At 41.7% G+C, this 8,626-nt stretch overlaps 1 protein-coding gene across 2 annotated transcripts in view; it reads left to right on the plus strand.

The window, feature by feature from the left end:
• nlgn1 (neuroligin 1) overlaps positions 1–8,626 on the plus strand; it is a gene marked incomplete at its 3' end in the record, with an annotated part of 408,126 nt that overhangs the window by 239,660 nt on the left and 159,840 nt on the right. The gene's annotated exons all lie outside the window — the stretch shown is intronic.

Here is an 8,626-nt window from a genome sequence, read left to right on the forward strand (position 1 = left end):
ATCAAATGGTGGTCTGTGGCTCAATAAATGCGGAATAAATAATGTTCCTTGATATGAAAAGTGTTGAAAACCACTGCTACTGTATACATGGATGATATTCATTCATTTATGGTGACACAATTTGATTCAGTGATTTAAAATTGATACAGTAACTAATATTCAGCCAAAACATTCAATCTGTGTGAAACGTGTGGATACTAGTACAGGATTTATTTTCTTTCAAGGGAAACAATGAATTAAAAAAAAAAAAAAAGTATTGGCATCAAAACATACCAAAGTGAAATTACTAATATTTAAAAAAATGTGTCAAATAGTCTACGTTGTGTGCTTGTAGTTCAGATATTTTTCGAATAGCCCGGAGTATAAAATAGGACTTAATGTAAGTGGTCAATTTATCTTCTGATATCATCTACATCTACAAAGTAAGTAAGTAAAGCTCTGCTGCCAAATAGTTGTAGCGGAGTAAAAATAGCAATATTTGCCTCTTCCTCTGATGTAGAGGTGTAGAAACGTAAAGTATGGGATAATGGACGTAGTCAAGTCAAAGTACCTCAAATTTGTACTTAAATACTTAGTTGCTTTCCACCGCTGTGTGAGACTTCACGTGCAAGGACACACACACGCACGCACGCACGCGCACACTGTGTGTGCGTCACCAGGCGGGGAAAGAAGGAGAGGATGAACGACACAATCAGGATGAAAAAAGAACAAAAGATAGATGAGCAAAGAGATGAGGAAAACAAAGAGACGCAATATTAGCGTTAATCTCATAATGAACTTTAAACATGTCACATTGTGCGCTCGGTTGTATATCACATTGAGATGTGCATTTGTCTGATTAAAACCTATTTGAAAAGGGATCGAAATCACATTAAATGCAAACTGAAACATGAGGCAGAATGCCAGGAAATCAGGAGATTAGTGTTGGCAGCTACTGCAATAAAAAGACGAGAAAAAGCAGAAAATAGATAAGGAGCTTGAAACTGATATCTCCACAGGCTGTTCAAGGAACTTGGAAACAGTGGTGAAGACCTTTCTCAAGAGCAGTAGTGGGAAGTAGCTACGTTCATTTTACTCAAGTGCTGTACTTTTTGAGGTGGTTTATACTTGAGTATGTCCAATTCATTCTCAATACTTTATAATAGGAGAGGAGAGGAGAGGAGAACAGAGGGGTATTTTCTACTTGAGGGTAAGTGAGGAGATGAGGGGTAGAGGAGAGGAGACTTTCATAGATGCTACTTAAGAGGAAATGACATGAGGAGAAGGGGAAGGAAAGGAAGGAGAGGAGTGAAAGAGAAGATGAAACAAGGGGAAGGGGGCCAGTAGACCAGTAGAAGAGGCTGCTATCTGAACTATAACATTTCAGATAGCAGTCCCGAGTCCCCAGACCAACTTTGGGTTGTTTCCTATACCAGTAAGACGCACTAAGGGCGAGAGGTGACCTCGCCCAAGGTCGCTTCAGCTATATCCCACACTATTGGGAACCACTATAGTGCTGTTCTTGGCATGTAAGCTTCAGTATCTGAACGTGTGCGTGTGCCGTGCGTGTGTGTGTGCGTGTGTGTGTGTGAGTACTTACTATACTTAGAGGGTCTACTGCCCCCATAAGTTTTAGAATTTGAGAAACAGACATTGTGAAGACCATTTTCCTGGTCCTCACTAGAAAATATGGGTGCTTTATATATAATTAATTATTTAGATACCTTACCCCAGGGATTGTACCTTATTTTGAAGACGGACGCCATGAATGTGTCCATGTTGTGGAAATTCACTATGTTGTAATATCGATCGAACATGTTTTCTTTCACGCGAAAAAAAATATATAGTTGTTACCGCGACTGTCGAGTGACTGTGTGAGTGACTCCAACGCCACACCTGACATGAACTAATTGTTCGTGCGGTTAACATAAGCCTAATTTATGCTCTGTCGCACGGCGAAAATAGCTGCTATTTTCCACGTGCGACGCTGTGGTGCGACTGCAGTATGAAAGCGTTGCAGAGACAAAAGGTTTAATGACTTTTAGCTGGAGGACATACAAGTCTGGAAAGCATGGTTTCCCTACCAATGCCCCTGCAAGCCTCCGTTTCTGAATGCTTAAACTCATGAGATAAAGCAAGAACCTTGGCTGAACTGTGTAAGTAGCAAAACAACATAGGCCTAGAGAGAGAGGGGGGAGAGGGGGGCATACAGAGATAGACAGAGTCAGGGAGAGATAGAGACGGACGGACGAACAGACGGGCGGACGGACGGACAGACATACAGAACTCGTGATCTGAATGCAGACCCAATAAAAGTGCTCCCTCCGCACGACGGGGGGGATGAAAAGGGACTCGGAAGGACATATTAAAAAACAGAGTGGTGTCAAGCAGGACACTTTACTGTCTGTAGCACCAACAACAGGTTAATTTATCATAGCCTTGTTGCTGAGGCAACCACAGAAATGCATGTGTTCACCAAGCTGCCATTTATTCACTTGTTTATTTGTGCTTGTTTATTCTGCTGTGGTGTTTATTTTCCCACTCAACGCTTGCTGAAGCAACACTGAAGCCTCATTCAGTGATTCTCAATGCTTCATTTATGTGTTTATTACAGGCGTTCACAGTCCACACACAAGGAAATAGAAAGGTAAAGGAGACACTAGGGAAAGACAATAGGGAGTGGGAGTGAGGGAAACGTTTCACAACAGATCTGTCTCTTTTTCAGCCATGTTTGTGCTTGTACATTATTATTATGTGTGTTCACGCCACATAGGCTATATGAATATTCCACACCACAGACCCAACACCCTGAGTGTTAATTGTACGTTTTTACAGGTCAAATATTTTCCCCAGAATTATTAAAGGTAGGTCTATAGGGTAAGTAAAATAAGTGTTAAACAGCTCTATATTGTGACAGTAATTATTGCTACTCAGTGTTTGTTCAGTCTCCAGGTCTCTCCAGCTCTTTATCAGGATACCAATTTTACCCAATCAGGATAGAGAACTCAGACAGGATACAGATTAAACAAGTGAAAGTGGAAGTGATGACACAAATAAATGGGCAGACAAAATTGGATCTGGAACTGTAAAAATGTTAAGCTGATAAATGGGTACTCTCTCCTTATTGGATGATAAATGGGTACTCTGTCCTGATTGGCAAAAATACTACCTGAAAAAGTATTTTCTGTTTATGAAAGAGCTGGAGGGACGGGGAGAACACTCTATAGCAATGATAACTATCAGGGGCGTCAATTGGGTATGGCAGGGGTATGCAGCTGCCATACCCTGGGTTCAGGGGGGGAAATAAAAGTTACTTTTAAATATAAATACATGATTGTCTCTTTGTCTATCTGTGCTGGTTATTATGTTGTTAAAATACAGTAAAATAACTACAAATGCAAAATTTTACAAAATGGTCACTTCAACAAGGTTTTATAAATGTATTCTCCACATTTCAGCTCCACAGGTGCAATGCATTATTGTTAATTGTGGCACATTTACTAACATGCCAAGTTTAGCTGCACTTGAACAACTGTTCCAGGCTGCCATATGCAGCCCAAGAAACCGTAGAAACGGGGGGAAAAAAAGAAAATGTACTTCTCAAAATGAATGAATAATGCCTGTTGATAAAGGTATGGCAACATGACTGGTGTCTTGAACGCGCGCCTTCAAGACACCATTCATGTTGCTATACCTTAGCTTTTTCTGAACTGACGCCACTGATAACTATCACAATATAGTGCTTTAACCTTTTAATTAAAAAAAGATTTGATCAAAAGATATCACTTTTTATTTCATTATGTCCTCTCCCTGGGTGTGTCTACACTACTGGCAACCCATAGATCAGTGCTATTCACTGAGAACATTCCATATTCCAATGTAAAAAAATATTGGATGGTTGGTTGTACAGGATGACCATTTTGAATGTTCTGCAATTTCTTTTTTCACCATGGAGTTAAGTAGCTCGGCAACATACAAGAGCTCAACAGATGGGTTCTGAGTGCAGTTCATCCATCCATTTGAAACCATTTCTGGGTCTTGAGTGGTCCATTTCCCCCAAAGAAATAATTGACCTGGATTGTGTCCATCTTCCATCTTCTCCATCATCATTCACTTCAAACACATCTTGTGCTCTTATCAGTCGGTTGCTCAACAAAAGCAAGAACCTTTCACGTAAACACTTCACCTTGCCAGCCTGCCTCAAATACTCTTCCCGCAAAGACGCTTCCATGCCAATTACACATGTAGAACATACTGAAATACTGTATCTACTTCCTCTTTTCTTAATATCAAAATCTAAGCCTGTGCTCTACAAAGGACTGGCACAGAAAACATATAAATGCATGAATGCAGTATGAAGCAGGCCCTAAAAAGTTACAACAGCCTAATGGACACACATGTCCATTATTGTGTCTTATTGGACATATAGCGAACAAAAAACGGTCAAGCGGTGAACATTTTTGTTAATTTCTGTTGTTACAGTCTTGTGGCCCCCCAACTTCAATTGATTTTACAATTGTGGCCCACTGCCTAATCTAGTTGCCATATTTGCAATACGCTCCGATGTCATGTTTTTGAAGTAATTTGTCTATTACACAGTGGAAGGCTATCATTATTCCAGTGTCTGTTTTAGATGCTTTTATATTAACACAAAAACCATACATCTTCAAAGTAATGTCAAACACGCAGATTATTGTCTTTTTTTTTCTTTTCTTGAAAAAACAAACATGTGTGTTCAGATATTGCTTTTGATTTGATTACCTTTAAAAAGACTAAATATGATAATGGCAGTTTGTGTGCTTTTTTGAAAAACAATGAATATCGTCATTGTCAGGCAGAAACCTCGTATCTCCAAGTTTCAGAATTGTAATTTTTTTCGCAAAGCACAACGAGGCGTTGTGTGCTTGTAGATCGGCTGTTTTCACTAGTTTAAATCGTTTTAAAATAATAAATACAAAACAAACGGATTTGGACATGCAAGGTTTCCTTCCACCCGACAACGACGATATGCTAATGGAGTAACAAAATGTTCAAAAAATATGAAAAGCTACTCTTAATATATATAATATATCATATTTAAGTAATGTTATTAGTTGTTTTGACTACTATAAGTAATTTAGCATATGGTTTTTCCCACTGAAATGGCACCAATATCTGGTCAGGCCCATGGACTGCTTCTGGCTGTGGGTAGTTATAGCAACAGACAGGCTTCTGTCCTGGCCGTTTGCACTTAATTAAATGAACGCTTTGATATTACTGTGTATGGAGTTCATCTGAGGTAGCGTTTTAATGCATTCACAATGTCACACAAGCTATTGTTTCACTGAAACCAAGGAAACAATGAGGGCGTCCTGACCCTCTTCATTGCTCTCTCTCTCTCTCTCTCTCTCTCTCTCTTTCTCTCTCTCCCTCTCTCTCTCTCTCTCTCTCTCTCTCTCTCTCTCTCTCTCTCTCTCTCTCTCTCTCGCTCTCTCATATATTAGTGCTGTAAAACAATGACAAATTGTAATCGCGATTAGACGCGTGAGTTTGCGTTGTTAATCGTAATTAATCTGGCTTTCTTTTTTGTTGGCTCAAACTTTTATAATGAACAGATAAGCAGTGTATTGTGGACGTTGCGGCATCCAAATGTGATATTATTTATTTATTTTTACAATAATCCAATCAAAAATTAATTATAGAACCAAAGTTATTTCATTCTCTCATATTATATCCTCTCTGGCGCGCACGCTCGCGCACGCACGCACACACGCACGCACACGCGCGCACACGCACACGCACACACACACTCACACTGTGTGACATCACCCGTCGCTGTGGATTGGGTGGGGGAGAGCTTGATGGAGGTGTGCATGTTTGTAGCTTTCTCTTATGGTCTCTCTCTCTCTCTCTCTCTCTCTCTCTCTCTCTCTCTCTCTCTCTCTCTCTCTCTCAGCCTCGTTGGCTATTCCACCCTGTCTCTCGGGGTAAGGTCTTGGCTGAGTTGACAGTCCATCATAAATCCCTCTCAGCCTCAAAGTCAAAGTTGTTTCTGGGCTGCTCTCCTCCGGCTCCTGTTATTCTTCAAAAGCCCTGCTGTTCCTTTTTTTTTGGGGGGGGGGGGGGGGGGGGGTGCTCAGAGAGAAATATTAACTATCTGTTTGGATAGCAGGCTTTTGTCTAAATGCGAAAGATATCTGCAACAAAGCAGAAAGCTTGCAACACTCCAAGTTAGATACTCCAAGTTAGTTTCAGTGAAACAATAGCTTGTGTGACATTGTGAATGCATTAAAGTATTTTTGGTGCACGGCTCAAAGTAGCATAAGACAAAGAGGAAGTCACCAGCACTCAAGGAATCTCCTTTTCACATGATTGTATTTACCTCAACTGGACAGGAGCAACGTACGCGTTTCGACCCTGTTGGTCTTCATCAGCGTTCGTGACAACGGGTCGAAACCCGCACGTTGCTCCTGTCCAGTTGAGGTAAATACAATCATGTGAAAAGGAGAGTCCTTCAGTGCTGGCGACTTCCTCTTTGTCTTATGTCTAAATGAGACACAGTGAGTCCCTGTGTGTACCCTCAGACATGTAGAGACTCAATACACATGGAAATAATACATACACATGCTGCTGTCGCTGCTGTGGGCCACAACCCTCATATCTCTGTATTTCATTTTCAACTTGTGATATTTTTTTAAATAAATCGTCAGGCAGAAACCTCCAAGTTTCAAATGTGTTTGTTTTTTCGTAAAGTAAAGCCCTGCTTCATCATACAAGACTGTCGCACAAAACTAGTGGTGCGAGGCCTTGTGTAGGCTTGTAGATCTGCTATTTTCACTATAGTTTAAATAGTTTTTAAAATGACGCGCACGCAGGCAAACACACACACACACACACACACACACACACACACACGCACGCACGCACGCACGCACGCACGCACGCACACACACACACACACACACACACACACACATACTGGTTTTTATGATTTGTGGGGACCACAATGATGAAAAGGGTGGTCCCCACATGTGAAGATTTTAATCATCTCATGTGGGGACCACCCTTTCTAAATGTTATACAGCTATGAAAACAATCAGGTATAACAACTATGGCTGTGTTAGCTTATACACGACTTCAAATATCAGAATTGATGAAGTTATTCCCCATGACGTGACTGTGTATACAGATTTTGGTCCCCACAAAACATAAAAAGCTACTGAGCACACACACGCACACACACACACACACACACACCATGACCAAAAAACGTGACTTATGGGCCAATGCTAAAAACTTCACAGGCACATCAGAGCAGCTCCTGTGTTGGTTTTTAACAGTTTCCCTCATGGGGACCTGATTTTTGGTCCCCATACCGTACCTGGTCCCCATGACGTGACTGTGTATACAGATTTTGGTCCCCACAAACATACAAAAACCAGTGCGCACACACACACACACACACACACACACACACACACACACACACACACACACACACACACACACACACACACTCACTCACTCACTCACTCACTCACTCACTCACTCACTCACTCACTCACTCACTCACTCACACACACACACACACACACACACACACACACACACACACACACACACCATCATGGGCGATCACTCAGAGTGGAGCATGATGGTCCTCCTGAGATTCCAATTCTGGAACCACTCACATTAGTGCAATGTGTGGACACTGATTTGAGTTACTGGGGGTGGGATGGGGAACAGCCTTTTTGGTGGTGGTTTGGTTACCCTCTCAATTCTTTGCTGTCGCTTGACTGTGGCGGCCTGGTGAAGATTGTGTTCATTCATGGAACGTGGCTCCCTCATCCATGTGCTTCTGTTTTGAGCCAGGTCTTCCCAGCTTGCGCTGTCTATGTGAAATTGTTTGAGGTTGATCCTGATGTTGTCCTTGAGGAGTTTTTTCTGTGTCAGGCATTCGTACAACCCACACACACACACACACACACACACACACACACACACACACACACACACACACACACACACACACACACACACACACACACACACACACACACACACACACACACACACACTTGTTGAGTTCAAGAGGGCTTGAGCTGTTCGGCAAGGTCTCTCACATCACGAGGAAGAGAGGTTTTAACAACGAAATGATTATGATCAGCTACGTGTGCGTAAGCGCATTGTTAGCGTGCATGTCCCGGTGCTGTTATTATGTAGCTGATTGTATTTGTCCGGTCATGCTGTGCGCAAACGATGTTACACTTGCTTTTCGCTCTGCCCATTTAATCCTTTAAATTGGACGATTACCCGGGGCAAGACGTGACCATGAATTCTAATGCACTCACTGAACAAATTAAAAACCTTGCAGTGCTTGGCTCAAGGGCACAGTGATATTGCCGTTGGGCCAATGTGACACAAGTCCACTGAAAACCAATGGGAAAAAGAACCATTGAAGGATGGTTTTTAGTTTGTTTCCTTTTCAAAATAAATATATCGTCGTTCTCGGGTGGAAACCTTGTATGTCCAAAACCGTTTGTTTTGTATTTATCATTTTTAAAATGATTTAGTGAAAACAGCCGATCTACAAGCACACAACGCCTCGCGCCGTGAGGCGTTGTGTGCTTGTGGATCAGCTGTTTTCACTACTTTTGTGCGACGGCCT

Source organism: Nannobrachium achirus, assembly GCF_963921795.1.
Source record: "Nannobrachium achirus genome assembly, chromosome: 1".
NCBI lineage: Eukaryota > Metazoa > Chordata > Actinopteri > Myctophiformes > Myctophidae > Nannobrachium > Nannobrachium achirus.